Here is an 18,538-nt window from a genome sequence, read left to right as displayed (position 1 = left end):
CCCTCTCACGTCCTCCTCTCGTCCTCCTGTTGTCTCTTTACCCTCTCACGTCCTCCTCTCGTCCTCCTGTTGTCTCTTTACCCTCTCACGTCCTCCTCTCGTCCTCCTGTTGTCTCTTTACCCTCTCACGTCCTCCGTGCAGCCAGACAAACAAGCCATTACACTAACAGTCGCATGTTTTTGCATATTTCACATGCATCATTGTCACTGGACAACACTTGGGATTAACATCAAACAAGCAAACCTGCTGATGGAAATCAGACACAAACACAAGCGACAGGAGCGTCGGAGGGAGACTTTCCTTTAATTTTACATACTGGACTCGTCTTACTAGACAAATGAAGCTCTCCTGAGTTATGGGATGCCAGTGGTGTTAGCATTTCAGCAGTGGGTTCATAGGGGATGGACTCTTTTGTTAACTCATGAGGATATGTGCAAGGAAGCTGCTGAATGAGATCTCCTTTTCATAACTGTGAAGTAATATTCTCATGTTTTGTAATGTTGTGCAAATTGTATAGTACCTTACTCTTATTGTTTTGTATTTATTTATTTTACCTTTGTGTGAATCTGCACGCTTTCATTTTGCCTGGCACTTCTGCTCTACTCGAGTCCTAGACTCTGCTCTCTGAGGTTCACTGTAAAAGACGGGGCCTCTGGTGCTGCTCCTGTTGTCACTCGTGCTCGCGAGATTTCTTCCTTCAGGCCAGCCTCTGGTGTTCAGGGAGGGATTCTCTCTCCCACGATGTGCATCTTTACCTTTTGAGACTTAGACCTGCTTCCTGATTAGCTGTTAAGTCCACACAGGGTCATTACCTGTAGTTAGGTAACAAGAAATTAAGAACATAGAATTGTGTTAAAAAAAAAAGAAAAAAGAAAACCATCCAAAAATGCAAAAAGAAGAAGAACAAAAACCCATTAAATTCTTCAGGTCTTGAACATTTTAAATCTTAATTTAATGATACAGAACACTTAGATGTGGTAAATAAATATGATACTATTATTGGGGTTACAGAGTTAACAAAAAGTCTTAATTTTTGAGTTTTTTGTGAAGTTAACAAAATTTTACATAATTTTTTTTTAAATCTCAGTTCCCAAACACTGATTAGAACTGATCTATTGGAAATTGTCAGTGGTTAATTGATTCTAGTTTTTCTGGATTATTTCAGTCACGGAGAATATATGGATGCGTTAATAACAGAACAAGTAAAGCTCCCAAATGAAAAAAGTATAGTTGAACAAGTGCTTGTCTTTGTCACACGTTGAAGCCATAGTTGTTCTTGGTGAAGCTTTTGAACAGAACGGGCTTCTGCAAATCTGTTGTTGCTGATATGAGGAGAAAAGTCTATGTGCGGCTCATTAGCAAAGAGCTAATCCAATAAAAAAGATACTTAGCTTCCCTTAACTGCTTAAGAGAACTGAGAGTCCCGTAAATTACTTCTGATTGATATTTATCCATAGATGATAAATGTGGAAGGAAGATGTATGATACAATTATTGAGCTTTGTCTTCTGTCTTCTTGTTCTTAAGTGATTCAACAATTTCTCCAACATGCATGTAAGAATCAAAGCGACACTCCAAGTATGTTTTTTTTTTTATATATGAGGGAATAACATAACATTATGCAAAAGTTATAAAATTCAATTTTACAAAATGTCCCACCCTTCATCCCTTTAAACTCTTGGACATTTTGGGGTATGTCCGCACTAAACCAGTCCACCAAACATAAATCTGTGTCTTGGTGTGTATTTCATTTCTGCGGTTCTCCCAAGTCTCTTCCTCTACTCCTCTCCAACCATCACTTACCGTGTCCTTTTAACTTTCCTGTATTTGTGTCAGTCCCCCCCATCTACTTAAAAATTTTGGTGGTATATCCAGGTAATAGTTTTAGTGACGATTAAGAGCGCACAGTTTAAAATGATGATATAATGAACACATTTTCATTGGAAACTTGTGGAATTTGATCAATATGGAAAAGCAGGAAGGCACCAAGTGTTTGCTAGGAGATTCAGTGGCATAAAGAAAAATTCCCAGATTATTAAAAAAAAAAAAAAAAACATGAAGAAAAACCTCACTCTATATCTTCCTGGCTGAAACATTTTCCACCAGGGTCAGTGGAGTGGAAAACAGATGAGCAGGATCAGGGATTAGTGTTGATCCATGCAAATTAAAAGATCACAGAGGCAGCCTCTCAAGGCCATGTGAACGCCATGCCCTTTGTGTCCATCTGGGCGCTTCTGTATGGATGCATGTGTCTATCTGGGAGTTCTTCTGACCACCATTGAAACATTGCTGCCCATTATGTCTCATTTCCTTGCATGTGCAATCAAAGAGATTTAATCTTCAGACATAGTGCGACGTTTATTTAACCTGTGAGGTAGCAGCATGCTTTAGCTCACAGGATATCTGTTATTAGTATATGTCACAGTTCAATAAAAGAGACGACGCTTTAACAAAGAATGACGGAGACGTTGCGGCAAACGCTACAATACTGACCATAGTGTAACACGTATTTTAACCTCAGAGTAGTTGTAGACTTTGTGTTGGTCATAGACTGCTAATTATAAGTTTCTTGACTACTCATATTAACCTTGAAATAGAAAATATAGTTAAACTGTTTCACTTAAATTATGTAGTAAGAATCATTTAAAGGAACACATAATAGTGTCACTGTTTGTTATAAAAACCACAACTGTTTCTTATTGTGGATTTTTTTTTCCTACCTATTAAATAAATGTGCTGCAGTTAGAGGTTCAATTATCCCCAAAGTGGCTAAACACAAATGCCTGCCACACTTTTAGGATTTTTTTATTCGCAAATATTCTTGAATACTCTTTGTATTTTTGCTTCTATTTTACAATGATGTGCCACTTTGTGTTGGTCTGTTACATACAATCGTAAAATACAACGAAGCTTGTGGTTGCAAGATGACAATACGTGAAAAAGCTCAGGAGGGAGGAATACTTTTGCAAAGCAGTCTACGTTTGCAGCTCTCTCAAACACTTTTCATCTACCAAGTTGCAAAAACAAAAAGTACTTCTGCACATGTTCTCATATGTTAAACAAATCATCTTATATGAATGCCACATAAATCTCCACAGCTCACTTCGGATACTTGATGTCTACAAATGGGTGCTTTGATACAACTGATGAAGCACATAAAAGACTATGTCCTCTTTTAACACTCCAAAGACTGACTGCATCTAATTGTGTGTGTGTGTGCGTGTGTGTGCGCGCGTGTGATTTATCCCTTTGAAGTCTGTATAGGGATGTTCAAAGAAACTATCCAGACACACACAGCTGATGAAACAAACTGGTGAATACCGTGTATGTGATTGTGTGTGTGTGTGTGTGTGTGTGTGTGTGTGTGTGTGTGTCCTCTGCTGATGATTTAAGGACATGCTCTCTGCACTACTTCCTGGAACATCTTGTAACCTCATTACCATGACATCATTAGGTTCTCATTTAGACCAATCTGATTTATCTAATCTAATTATTTCACATGGATTATGAAAGAAGTCCATTATTACAGCCACCAGCTGGCTAATTACAACTAGGGTATACAACTTACTGTGTACTTATATACTTTGAATATTGCCTGGGATTCATTGCTTCATTTGCTGCTGGCTCATCATGATGTTGCAGGTGAATAAGATTGTCGATGTCTTTTCCCTGAGACTCTGTGATCCCGATTTGAAGTCACATGTTCTATAGTTGTAATTAATATCACACATTGCACACTTGCATCTGCTGCACATGACCGCTTTGTGTGTGTTTCCAAAGACCTGACTTCAAAAGTGTATTTGGTAAACTGTGCAGAGCCATTTCGTTTTGGTTTGCCAGCCAGTCCTGGACAAGATCACCACGACACTCTCTTTCTCCGTTTGTGGACGACGACTCTCTCCTTTGTCCACTGAAGTCCAAGAGTCTTAGAAATGGCTTTGTAAACTCCTTCAAACTGATGGATGTTAATGAATTTATTTAGCCAAGGGCTTGGTGTGTCGCTTTTTTTAAAATCTTTACGCCTGCCTCACGTTTCCACACCGATTGCATTTATGTCATTTCATGAATGTGCAGATCTGGCAGAAGTTAGAAACTGGGCTTAGCAACTGAAAGTGAACTCGGCTTTTTAAAAACGTAGTTTGAATCCGACCTGCGAAAAAGTGGAGCAAACCAGACTGGCTTGGATAGAGTCTTCACTTATTACATTAAATCATCATTTTAAAACTGCTTTTACTCAGGCTCTCTGTTTTTTTGATGAGCTCAAACATTTCAAAGTGGACAAAAATATTAGCCTAACACTTATGAAATGTATTGGTGCCACAGTATGGTAAAAAAATAAATGTAAATTCTAAGGAAGTAAAGATAAAGTGTTATGCAGGAATGTTTCCGTTCTTCAGCTCCGTCTTTCCAAAAATCAGAAGGTATACGCTGTAAACCCCTGTAACTAATCCAGATGTTTCCCAATAATAACTGGATGTGTGACCTCCAAACATGCGTAGCGTTTAAATACAGTCGAACAGAAAACATTCCTCCCGCTTGATTGACATCTGAACCTCTGCGAACTTGTCTTATTCATCCTCTCATCCTCAGCTGAATCAACAACTCACAGCGTCTGGGTGTGAGAGCGAGCGTACGTGCATTTATCCACATGCTGTCAAAGAAAGGGATGGGAACTGATTTATGTTTTGGTCATTTTTGTAACCTCTGGCGGTCAGAACGTGAAGGAACGAGATATGCTTGTTGAGAAACGGTCGGCTTTAAATAACAGCTAAATAAAGTCAGTCGTGCATGTTATGTTCTCAAGGCCATCTGCCTCCCAAAATTGAAGAGCAGCAAGCAGCAGTCCCCCAGTGGCAAATTGCCATTATCATTACTATTAACAGTAATAAGTACCTTTCTGAACACTCGCTTCTCAAACACCCGTGCCTTTTATGGTACCTTATATTGGAAACATTTAAACGGATGATAAATTAAATTGCTGAATCCAGCCTTGATTTTTACAGTGATGTGATTAATAGGCGTGGTTTCCATAACTCAAATCTTATGAAAACATCCAATCATCCACTTTTGGTGGTTGCTTAATCCTGCTCAGGGTCAGTGGACCCAATCTCAACAGAAGAGAGGAGTTACACTGTGGAAAGGTTCTCTGTCCATCACTGTGCCAACACACAGACACAAGATGAATAATAACCATGCATTTTTGGGGGTTATTGTGGGAAACTTGCAGTACTGCTCCATTGTGCAGCCCCTGGTTCAACTCGCAGCTCTGTTTCCTTTTACCGCCACTGTTCGTTAAACAACTTGATCCCAAACATAATGCAGGAGGAAAGCAATGAACGCAGCCTGCGCAAAAAAATAAAAATAAAATGCTAATTAAAAATAAAAGAAAGGACTGAACAATTTTAGAAACGCCATGGATAATAAAAGCAATAAAAACAAGACAAACCTCGGTATGTTGCAAACGGTAACTACATGAGAGATAATTTTGGAGTTTAAGTCTTTCTTCTTAGGGCATGTGAAGGAAATTAAATGGAAAAATATATAAGATATAAAATTACAGCAAAGCTGAACTGAAAAAAAAAACCCACCTCAATGAAGTAATGAGGTTTTGAAACTGTAGCTCATCCTGAACCGTAGGAACACAAACACTTATTTACTAGGATTTGTCCATTTGGGATTATCCTCAAATATAAAAGAGATTGATTCATTCTTAGCAGTCAGCTAAAAATATTAATATTAGTTGCAGCTTTGTCTGGCTTGCTGAAAAATGCAAACACAATATCTGAAATTTACCTTACAGTCATTATACACATTAGTAGAGAGATACATTAAGCATGTTTAATCACTTCAATATGAGTCACTGTATAAGTAATTTACCGATTATCTGAAATTACCAGCTATGGTCTTTAGGATTATTTGTCAGGTTTAACTTCTTCATACAATGGTCTTGACAGTAGATTAACTCCCTTCCTTGCTCTTGGCAAAGGCTATAAATGGTTTTCCGTGCAATTTGCTTTATTTCATTGAGTTGAACAATTTCATCTTGGTGTGGATAATAGAAAACTCCAAAACAAATTCAAACCTGTGCATCAAATTCTTTTATATTTGCTTGTGTTTGCATTCCCTCCCACCCCTAACTCACAAAGAACGGTTACAAGGCATAATTTAAAGCCCAAAATTAATATAACATTCGCTCTGATACGTTTATTAACACCTGACTTGTGCCACAGGACTAAATGGTCACATCCAGGGGAAGGGATTTCCTAAATCGGTTATGAATTATTTACTGCCCACCATGGTCCATGGTGATGCTGTCTGGTCCTGCTTTAAAAAAAAAAAAAAAGTGAATTAAAGAATAATATTTAAGAGTGTGCGTTTTATTACATCATTTGTTGTACTTGAACCAGTTTTCCGGCCAAAATGTTAAAAGTATGTAAGTTTACATTTACACATGGATGCGTTTCAGATTCTCTGGTCTTTTTAGTGTGTTGGTGAGTGAGCCCCAGAGTGAGATGCTGTGCCCTTTGTCTCCTACCCTGGAGTGAGGTTTATTTTTGGGGTTAAGCATGACGGTTTACTCCCACAGCGCACTCACTCTGTCAAAACAAATCGCTCTACATGTGTTTTTCTTTTTTTTTTCTTTTTTTTATTACGAATGTCCAGGCGTGTGTGTGTGTGGCTGGAGTGTTTGTATTTTTATGCAACTATGAATATCAATGCTTACAATGCATGGATACAACAAATGATTGATGTTTATGTGTGTGTGTGTGTGTGTGTGTGTGTGTGTGCAGAAGTTATGGTGGAGCAACATGATGCTTTGTTAAGTCTGGAACTGGGAAATGGGAAAAAATAAAAAAAATAAAAAATCCTGCAACGTTTCCAGGTGGAAATGTATTTCCATCAAAATCAGGAGCAGCAACTGTAGAAAATCAGCATATTTACAATGTGAATGCATGCAGCATATGAGAAGGCATAGAGTGTGATCAGGTTTCCCCCACCCCTCATCAAAAAAAAAAGCACAAAGACCAACAAGGGCGCAATCAAAGTGTAGTGGTCATGTGGCCAGATCCAAAGCAGATCCCACATTATGTGGTATTTCTGCAATCAAAGTTAAATCATGTCAACCTCCCTGAAGTGCTGAGAAAAAAAAAAAAATCATCTTTTTCTCTGCAGTCAAAATCCAGTCTACAGATACGAACGCACATCGTTTTAGTCTGGAGCTCAGTAAGTTACAGTTCTATCATCTCACAATTACCACTTCTTTAAAAAGAGTAAGAAGAGTGTTTTTCTCCTCCCTTTTTAACAACCCAAACAAACCTTTTTTCTCGCAAAACCAACATTTAAAATCCTACCACGAACAAATTGGAGAATCCTGCACTTTGTGTTCAGAAAATCTGACACAGGCTCATTTACAGGCCCATTAACGGAGTGATCACGCTCGTCCAGACTTCATAACTCAATTAAAGTGCCCGCCCAACCTCTCTGCTGCGTTTCGTCTATTGTTGTGACTTTTCCCGTTGACTCGCGGAGGTCGGCCGGATGCGCCAGCGCGGTCCCCTGCAGGGCAGCCAACCAACACCAGGAGGTTTCGATCGACCGTGTCAGCGGCTCTGACGCGGCTCTGACGCGAGTCCTGAGTTTGTGCAGAAAGGCTTCAATTGATTTTATTTCGCCATGACCATTATCTGAGCAGCATCGCTGACTCGTCCCATGGTTACGTGTTGATGAGCCCCTCCCCCAAAGCTCAGCTACCAATCAACTAGTGATTGCTGCTGTGCCTGGGAACAGAAGGAAGACGATTCATTCATTTTATTTGAGCTTTTTTTTGGTTTCCTTCACTTTTATCAGTCCAATCTTTTTTGAACTTCTGCGATTGAATGAAATGAGACGAGAATTAATTTTGCAAATGTACCATTGAGACATTAAGATGTGAAAGTGGAATGCTACTGTGCATTTATTTTTATTAAATATCCTCTAAATGTTTTATCCAGGTTTCCTGATAAATCACTTATCTTGTTGCAAAAGAGGAAAACAGGAGCAGGCATTTTTACACCAATAGCTCGCCGTTTCAAGCTCGTCTTCCCTCACAAGTAATTCAGTCTTCTTTCATTCAGTGACGTCCCTGTAAGCATTTCAAAAAATTATGCCAGAACCGTTTGAGTATTTGAGTGGTGAAATAAATTACAAATGCATTTGCATATAAACACACGTCACTTTGCACCGAAACTAATTAAAGGAAAATTAGTTGTATATAAAGAAACAAGTGGAGTCATCATTAGGCTGCGGTTTATTTTAAGAACACTTGTGCGTTGAGACAAATATCATTGCATACTTGGAAAAAGAAGGTTTGTGTGAACGCGTTGTTCTCACTAATTAAACAAATTGAACAAAGTGTGGCTTGTGGGACCAAAAACGGAAAAAAACACGCCTCTGTTAGAAGCATTTCTTTCCGTCATGAACATCATTTTTGCTGCAGTTTTGATCCGTGTTGCGAGTGCGCGTACATAATTTTGAATTCTTTTCAACAGTATGATCTCTGTAAGCGTTCGTGGCACAAAATACTCTTCCATTAGAGGAAAACATCAATCACCTTCGCCAGCGGAGCGAGCCTCAGGCTACACCGATGCTGAAAGAGTTTCTGCCTCCAGCCCACACCTGGGGGAGAAGAAGAAGAAGAAGAAGAGTCTATTTCTGTGGTATTACACTAAACCTGACACGACAAAAAGGAGCCTCTTTGACTCGTGTCTGACCCTCCTGCCTCTGCTCATCCTCTCAGCTGCAGAGAAAGCGTTTTTTTTTTCTTTTCTTTTTTATAGACAAAAAGAGACAAACTCACCGCAGCTGCAGGCAAGGACCGCTGTTGCCGTTTTCGTCTTTTAAGTTCTGGTCCCCTCTTGATCACCCATCATGCTAAAAGTCTGACAGTTTTGTCGGGAAGCTACTGGACTGAACACAGATTTGAAATTTGTGATCAAAATCAGAAGGCTTTAGTACGCAAGAAGGTTTGAGGAAAAGTTTACTTTTTTTTTTTTTTTTTTTACAAGAAATGCCTCGTTCGCTTTAGGATTACGCAGTGGCGCAAAAAGTGNCTCCAAATCCAGGCCTCCATTGGTTAATAAATTTGATTTCCATTGATTATTTTTGTGTGATTTTGTTGTCAGCACATTCAACTTTGTACAGGACAAAGTATTCAATGAGAATATTTCATTCATTCAGATCTAGGATGTGTTATTTGAGTCTTCCCTTTATTTTTTTGAGCAATGTATATACTATGAAGAAGTAATACTATGTTTTAAATTTCTAAACTTATCCAGTTTGACATCTTGTATTTTTTTTTTAAAGTTTTATTGTTTTAAATCAGTTTCTATGGAGAGGTTAAGGCCATTTTGTATTTTCTTTGCAGGTGTTATTGATCTTAAACATCTTCAATCTTCTCTCAGCCACGCTAAATGCAATGTTCAGATATGCTGGGGTAAAAGAAATGCAAAGCATTTCTAGTAAATCCTCCCTCACTGACACAAAAAAAGGTATACAATTGAAACAGAATGACACCATATAATTTAGTTTATTTTATATGAACATATGCAAGAAAGGTGTGTGCTATAAAAACAGGTTAATAATGATAGATAAAGCATATAGTCTAAATAAGTGCTTCTAATACAAATATAATTTCAAAGATCACATGATTTCATCCTAAAAACATAATTGTATCATGTAATATGAAATGTACCTTTAATGAAAATGCATTGTTCTGTTTAGTTGCAGACATTCATTATAGAGCTGTAGTGAAATAAAATAAATTTCATACACTAGAGAACGTGTGAGCTTCTTGATGTTGAAAGACAGTCTCGCCAATGTTCTCTTAACAGTCATAAAATGTAGCACTGAAAACTGCCCACAGCAAAATGAGCTTTTTTTTCGTGCAATTGAAAACCAACAGATACAGGCACACGCTGAAAGAAATTAGCAAAACTGTCAGAAAAGGGATGATTATCAGCTCTAATGAGCAGAACAGTCAACATACAAGCAATTTGGTTGTCGGGCAGCAGACAACTGGCAATCGACAGACCCGAGTCAGTCTCCCGTCACCGGTGACTGGACTGATAAGAAAGTGCTTAAACACGCAAAATTTAAATTACTTTAGTCAGTGGTTCCCTGCTATGCAGTTCTGTATCCTTTATTTAGAGTGATTTGTTTTTGTGACCGGTAAACTAATGTTTATCAAAGGTTTTAAGTTTATGTTTCCCTGTTAGAATAAGTTGCAAACCTCTGTTAGAAAAAAATATGGCACTCTGGTTAATAATATACAGGTATTAGCTTCTAAGACAAGTGCATCTAAAGCCAATCAGTGTGCTGCTTATAATGGAGACTGACTGGTTTTAAACTAATTAAATTGTGCATAGCATTCGTTGACTTAGTGTTTTATAATTGAAAAAAGCTAAAAAGTGTCTTGTATGCACTTTTCTACACTTGCTCAAACTACAACTGTGAATTTCAAGCTATTTGACAATTGCTTTTTTTCAGCTTCATAGCATGTTATATTGTCTTTCCCTCATCATACGCATACCATGAGTGTTGAATTTTTGACACCCTCCTTGCAATCCAATATAAAAAACTTTTGTGTCACGTTGGCCGGCTCTTCATCTTTTGAACATTGTTCTAGACAACTAGTCCAAATTGCTTTTATCATGTAAGGAGTATTCCTAAATCGAAACTACGGGTGTCAAAAATGGATCCGAAATGGAGGTTCATGCTTTTGTCTTTTCTCGTTTTGACTATTGTAATAAACTTTTTTTTTTTACATGTCTTAGTAAGTCAGCTTTCAAACTCTTTAAACTCTACAAAATGCAACAGCAAGACTTAAGGGGAAAAAAAAAGAGAGCACATTCTAGCCTCCTTCCACTGGCTCCTTGTACAATAGAGGATACAGTTAGAATATTGATCCTGATCACTCTCACCCTACAGAGGGTCAGGAATGTTACAAGGTACTTAAAAGACACAGGGCAATATAAAATAAAAATTAAAAATAAAACTGAAGGTAACGTAGTTACATGATTGTGCTTTGGTACTATGAGCCCTGAAAAAAACATAACAAACCCCTTCCACTTTTGCAGAACAACAGTCAGAGACTGGTTATAGAGTTTCTGTCTTTCAACAACAGAGGCCTCAAATTCAGAGCTCCTACCACATCATCAAAAATCATTTATTTTTAAAACTGGCAGCCTCAGTTCTGAATAGGCTTTCATTACGCTCATGGCATATTTAATAAAAGAGATGATGCAATGGTTAACTGTCCCTTTCTTCAGCTTTGTTAGAAAATGCTGCATGTGTCTGCATGCACATCCAATTCGAAATAAATGTTTTTTTATTGTTTCTTTTTCTTTACATAGGAGCTTATTTGTTTCCAGGAAGGTAAACTGAAAGAACAGAGCAGATTTTCAAGTCGTTTTGGGTGTAACTTGTGACACTAAACAAGCTGCACATAGATTTGTCAAACTCTGAAACACCACTGGGCACCATAACATGATGTGTGACTGAAAAAGCAGCGTGCTCCAGAACCAAAAAAAAAAAAGAAAAGAAAGTTGTTCACACCTGTCTGAGTCTACAAGCCTTAATTGGTATGCAAGCACAGCTTACACAAACTGACATGGCTAAACCCTCTGAAATGCCTTGATCTCTCCAACACAGACACCCTGAGAGGCAGCAGCATGTGCTCTGAATTCTGTTATTTGTTCTGCTTTCATGTCAGCCAGGTTTAAAAGACAACTTTTCTGAAATTGTCAAACCCTTTTTGATTCACTGTTGTAAAGAATATATTGTTTTTGATCATACTGTACTCCTTCCGGAGTAAACTCTGGCAGCTATTGCTTTAGTCCTAATCAAAAGAATTTACTTTGGGAAAATAAAAGGTTTAACTGCTGACACAGGAGAACTGCAAACAAACTACTAAACAGAAATGTAGTATGTTTACAAGTAAACATAATATTTTCTTATATACTAATGCTCAAACTTTAAATAAAAACTGAAAATCGTTAGGGTTTTGTGGCCATGATTTGAGGTAATTTTTGTCCACCATTCCAAGGCTTATACACACCACTTTATGAACTACACCTGGGGTGAACCTTTCTTTTTCTTCCACAACTGCCCACATTTTTGACAATATAGACTCAAGATGGCATCAGAAATATTTCAGACAGTTTGGTCCATAGACCTATTGACATGACAGTATCTCACAGTTGCAAACTGTAGATATGCCAGCCACACATCTCTGGTATGAATCTTTCATTCCACCACGTCACAAATGAGCTCCATTTCAATAGGTGAATGTCTATGTCTGGTGAATGTCATTGCAGTCAACTGATGTCTTTGTTCTACAAATCATTTTGAGATGATTTAAGCTATATGACACGGTGCATTATCCTGCTAGAAGCAGCCATCAGAAAATGGGTCTACTGTGGTCATAAAGAATGGACACAGTCAGTCGAAATACCTGGTTTGGACTGTGAAGCTTAAAAAATGCTCAGTTGGTACTAAGGAATATTTTCCACACCATTACCCTACTATCTACTATCAGTAGGCTGAACCATTGATACTACCATTTATCTGGCTCTAGTGGCCAGACAGGAAAGTCTGTTCTGAGAGAGGGGGAAGACATGCAGCAAAGGCCGAACCTGGTCAAAGACTAAGGCCTCCAAATATGGGTCACACGTTTTACCCCTGCACCACTGCAGCAGCCAGGGGCTGTTAAATTTGACACCTCACCTCTTTTAAACACCTTCCCTAAAGGTGTTTAAAACATTACTCTTAGAACACCAAATGTAAAATGCAAAGGAAAAAAAAATATGGTTCAAAACAAAGCCTAACGTCTAAAACTGAAAGATCCTTGTCATAGTTCACCAACCATCTGAACCTGCATTCTGCTCATTAAGTATCTCTGTTTCATCTTTCTCAAAGTCTTCTGACAAACCTTGAGGTGCTTTTCTGAGTTGTTCCTTCCTGAATTCCTTCAGGTCAACTCTGTAATATCCTCCCAGTCGTGGCTCCCTATGGCCACTACTTTAAAATCCCTGATTCTTGTAGCTCCACACCTCCAGGCTGACAAATGAATCCACCTTCACTCACTTGAGACCAATTTTCCCCCACCAGTCTGGGCATCAGTGCACCAGAAACCTCTCCTACAGTGGGATAATCTTCCTACTTCATTCAGATAAAGAGAGCTCATAAATATGACCAAACTGATCCTCAAGCACTCTCCTCTGAAGTCTTTGTTTCATTAGTTACATCTGCGCTCCAGAAACCATTCAAAGTGGTATTTTGTACAGAGGTTATGTTTTGCAACTTTGTATTATCCTAAGTAGGTGTAAATTGAACAGTCTAAGAAATGACTAAGTGGAACAATTCATTAGCCTAAATAATAAGAAAGACAAATAGCTGTGACATGTTTGAGATGTTGCACAAATCAAACAAGAGTGTTATTTTAACAAAATGTACAATTGGTTGGCTGTGTGGGTTGGCCAGAACAGAGTGTTCAGACATGTTTCCATTCAACGTCATCAGGACATGCCTGGAGCAAAAATACACGCAAAAAACCCCTGAAAAAACTAAACTGGAATGATTAAGAAGTTTGGCTGGAAAATATGTCGTAACATTGCATCCATCATGTTTGTTTTTCAGATATGGGAACAGATGTGTAGAACTAGGTGCAGCAGAGGGATGGTTGTTGAATCGTAAAATGTTTGCTTACAGTTTTGGATGATTGAGTATTCCATGGTTTCCTAGGGGTTGACTTTTCCATAACAACTTGCAATAAAAATTCACGTGAAGCTAACGCGTAATAAAAAAAATAATAGATGTTAGCAGATGAACATATACAATTTTATTGCAGAGTATGCCAGAGCTGCTGTTTCTAATTAAACCTATTTAAAGGTTTTCAAAAGTGTTTATACAACTTGAACTGTTTCACATTTTGCTAGGTTATAACCTCTAGATTATTAGGATTGCTAACATAATTTTGGGGGATTTTATGAGATGGACTGACCTGACTCAGTGGATACTGTGCTCAGAGTCTTTTGAAATCTGTTTACCATTTTTGTTATTATTTTTTTTTTTGCAGTACAGCTCAACTGGATCCAGACCATCTCTGAACAACAATTTTTAAGTATTTCCACAAATATTTTTTTTTATGTTACTTGAAAACCATTTTAGGATCACCTTCTCTTAATCTCTAGTCAAAATTTAATATAAATATGTTTTCCAAGTCCTTTTAAATATTTTTGGAGGTTCACAGAAAAGTCCTAACATTGTCATAAGGACTCTGATCTTTGTCCCTATGAAATTTATAAGAATTTAAAAACATGAACAGTCTATGTAGAAATAATTTATACAAATAAAGTGCTTTACTTCCTCTCCCCCTTTTTGCTACTAAAACCCAGAGTTCATCGATGATGTTCATTTTTTCAACAGTAGAGGGCAGTAATATATTTCAAAGAGTAAGATGAAGTGCGGAAACCAGCCACTAGGAAAGATGGCAAAAGAATCAGGGACAAGGCAGCAAATTAGAAAAGTGAGATTTGAAGAAACCAAAGTTTTAAACAGTGGTCAAAAATAGCAATGGTGACAGAAAGGAGACCAGAAAACTGAAGATAAAAGGCAACACAGAAGAGATGGACACTGACATGAAGACAAGGAGGGGGAAAAAAACGAAAAAAGCAAAGTGAAGGGAGAATCAAATAAGATCAGAGACACAGAGAGGGGTGGATAAGAAACAATCTGTGTGGGATGTTAAAAAAAAAACTAGCAGATTGGGAGATAAATGAATGCAGAGACATAAGGGGATGTTCATGGCAAGGGCAGAGATAGGGAACATATCTGATTTGAAAGTGTTTCTTTTTTAAATCAGAATCTGGGTGTTACGCTGTCAGCAAAGAAAGAAATTATCTTCAGTCGCCCTCTGATCCGATTCATTTTTAGTTTTTCATGTTTGCCATTCGCCTTTTTTTTGCTTCCCTCCCTTTGGTAATCTTTCTACATTGCCTTTATCTTTTTTTTTTTTCTCTTACAGGAAGGATTTTTAGGAAATTACAGTCATTCTTTAAAACACTGCTCATAAATCAAAGATTCAATCTCAAAATTGGAAGAATAAGCCATTGGTATGCAGGGAAGTTTTAGGCATCCTCCAAAAAGTTTAAGCCTTTGTTTTACCATATCTGGGATGCTCAGGAGTAAAAAAAAAACCCCAAAAAACCAAACAACCAGAAGCTGACACTGCAGCACCTGTCAGGGCTTTAACAGAGTCTGACACATCATGCAGCACCACAGGGTTAAGTCGAGCAGAAGTTTTCCAACATGCCTTTTGCCTAAACGGTTAACCAGTGGTGGAGAAAGTACTCAAAAAATGTACTTAAGTAAAAGTACAAATACACAGACAAAAATGTACTCAAGTAAAAGTAAAACTACCACATTAACATTTGTACTTAAGTAAAAGTAAAAAAAGTACTACTTAAGTATTAAAAGTAAAAGTACTTGCTCAATGCATTACCTAATCCCTAATACAATATCATTAAGTGAACCGATCGTATTTAATTTTTATACATTAGAAATGTGACATTTTAATGAATTTTAATGAATTTTAAACATTTTAATGCCACAGTTAAAGCATGTTTTTATTATGTTTATTCTCTGTAACATAGCTTAGACTTAGATATGTGATTCTATGCATCATAAGGAAGAGCCAGTAGCAAAGTTGTAGTCAAGACCACCTACCCAAGACCAAGTCAAGACCAGCACCCCGCGCTACGTGACACAAAAACACTAAGTTTTACCTATCAAAATTGCTTCTCAAATTGATCTGAAAGATCCACATTCCCATAAAACACCTAGATATTAAATACTTAGAGATTAAATAAATTTAATCAGTAAAGATCCGTCCAGAAGAATCGGATCGTTCCTGAATGTCATATCGATGCAGACTTTGGTCACAGCGTTGTCCCATATTCGCGACACCTCAGTCAACACCTCCACACAATAATTTAGCGCATGAGTGACAACTTTTTTTCATCACATATGCAACATGTGTCTCTGTACAGCTAGCTTTGCTAGCATCACGTCCACAGATCTTACCTTTCTTTAAGCTTTCCTTCGAAGTGACGCTAAAAGTTGGACGAAGTCCCAACCGTCTGTGAAAGCGAAGCGCTGCTTATTTTACATGTCGCCATATCTTATGGTTTATGCGGCGCTATTATATTACTGACGATTAGACAGACATCTTCATCCGCTAAGAGGAAACTACTGCGCATGTCTGGAGCTCTGAGTGTGAGTAAAGGTGGAGGCGATGGGTGACAACAGACACGTAAGTCACGTTATTGCTTGGATTTTACGGCGCCACCTTAAGACCCTGAACGTCACATTTTAATGGAAAAAAAAGAGCAATGCGACTTGGATGTAACGAGTAACGCGACAGTTTTGTAGAAATGTAGTGAAGTAGAAAGTACATATACTTACTGTAAAATGTAATGGAGTAAAAGTAGAAAGTATCCATTATTAAATCTACTTAAGTAAAGTACAGATACACGAAAATTGTACTTAAGTACATAAGTTACTTCCCACCACTGTGGTTAACATAGGAAGTACTAAAAATATATATTTCAAGATTTTGCAAAGTGCACATAAAATGCAAAAAAGATGTTGCAAAGAGCATAAAACAATATGTTCTTCTGACTTTGTTTACTTTCTTTAACTTTGTTTACTAATCCTAAGTTACTGAAAAAATAAACCAAGATCTCTTTTCTGTTTGTAACACTTTACTAAAAATTGTTTTCGGGGAGCTGTTCTTATTGCCAGTGGCGCAAAAAGTGGGTATGCACTGTATGCAACGCAAAGGGGCGCTGCACTAGAGGAGGTGCAAAAACAATGAGGGGAATTTTTTTTTCTCATTAGCATTTTATGTACTTAACAGCAGTTTGTGTATGAAATGATCAATAACAGAGGAACAGCACTGACTAGGCGCCGCTCCCCTCCTGCCAGCCGCTCTGCCCTCCCATACAGGTAGCTTGGTTCTCCCTTCGAGGCCGTTTTCTTTCTTTTAAATTTGAATTGTAGCGCACTCGACAACAGGGAGCTAAAAGATGAGGCGGCAGAAAAAACACCGGGGCATAAAACAGAAAACGGAAGAGGGGGAGAATAAAGATGTTGGAGAGACGAAGAAAAGGTTTTCAAAGTGGTTGAAAGGTATATTCGGCACTATTACAAGTTTTATAATAATTTAATATAGAAATCGTCGTTAGCTCATCAGAGCCACCTGCTTTCCTCCCGCTGCAAGGCGGAGATCAGCTCCTCCTCACCACAATCGCAGCTTTTCCTCCCACCGCGCATTTTCTTGAAGTCTCAGAAAAATCACAATCAGGCCATAAAAAAACAAACAAAAAAAAACCTCCAAAGAAGAAATAAGTCTGTAGTTGTATACGTCACCTCACGTGACTTGGCGTTCGAGCTTCAGCCTGTCATGTGATTCACCTTGATGACGTCAGCTGGGCCTACGCAACATACGCAGTGGCGTGGCTAGATAAGTAAACTGTCCTATGACGTCACAGAGGGGAGCCTCTGGTACGTTTCAGACATTTTTTGAGGAAAAATTAACACAATGAGTTTCATACAAAGAGTTACCACCTGGATCGGAGCTGGATTGGGACTCCATGATCTTAATAGACAAATCTTGAGAAAAAGCTATAAGGTAGAGACATTCAGAGACAACAGAACTCTCCAAAAAACTGGAATACTGTCCTCCTTCTGCCCCAAACTGGATCTGGTGAAGAAAACGAGAAGATTCTGCACAGGAGTCCCATTGTCGGCCGCAGAGCTTTTAAAATCATTACATCTCCCAACTGAAGTTGAGTCATCAGCAACACAAACACCCTATAATGATTTCAGATATGGCAACATGCCTTTGCTGCCACTGCCAGACTTTGGGGCAGGGAGGCCCATTAGTCCTTTTTAATGTCCTGGAAAGGACTGTTATTCCTTTTAAATAACAGTCCCTACACTTTTAAACTGGTGTTTTAAAGTGTAGGGACTTTACACTTTAAAGTCCCTACTGTAAAACACCAGTTTTAAAGTAGGGACTTTAAAACACCAGTTTTAAAGTCCCTACACTGGCTCCCTGTAGCTCAGAGAATAGACTTTAAAATACTGTTGTTAGTTTATAAATCACTGAATGGTTTAGCACCACAATACATTAAATATCTGTTATTGCTGTACCAACCATCTAGACCCCTCAGATCTTCTGGTTCTGGTCTGCTCTGCATCCCCAGAACCAGGACAAAACAAGGAGAAGCAGCATTCAGCTTCTATGCACCACAAATTTGGAAAAACTTCCAGAAAACTGTAAAACAGCTGAAACACTGGGTGCCTTTAAATCTCAACTTAAAACCCACCTGTTTAGAGTTGCTTATGGCTAAATTGCGGGTTTTGATGTCTTCAATGTTTTTATCTTTACTTTTCATCTATTTATTAATGTCACATACTGTTTTTATTTTTTCTTTAA

This window comes from Poecilia formosa, unplaced genomic scaffold (genome assembly GCF_000485575.1).
Source record: "Poecilia formosa unplaced genomic scaffold, Poecilia_formosa-5.1.2 Scaffold144, whole genome shotgun sequence".
Classification (NCBI taxonomy): domain Eukaryota; kingdom Metazoa; phylum Chordata; class Actinopteri; order Cyprinodontiformes; family Poeciliidae; genus Poecilia; species Poecilia formosa.
The sequence above is the reverse complement of the archived record's forward strand: the minus strand, read 5'-3'. Positions refer to the sequence as shown.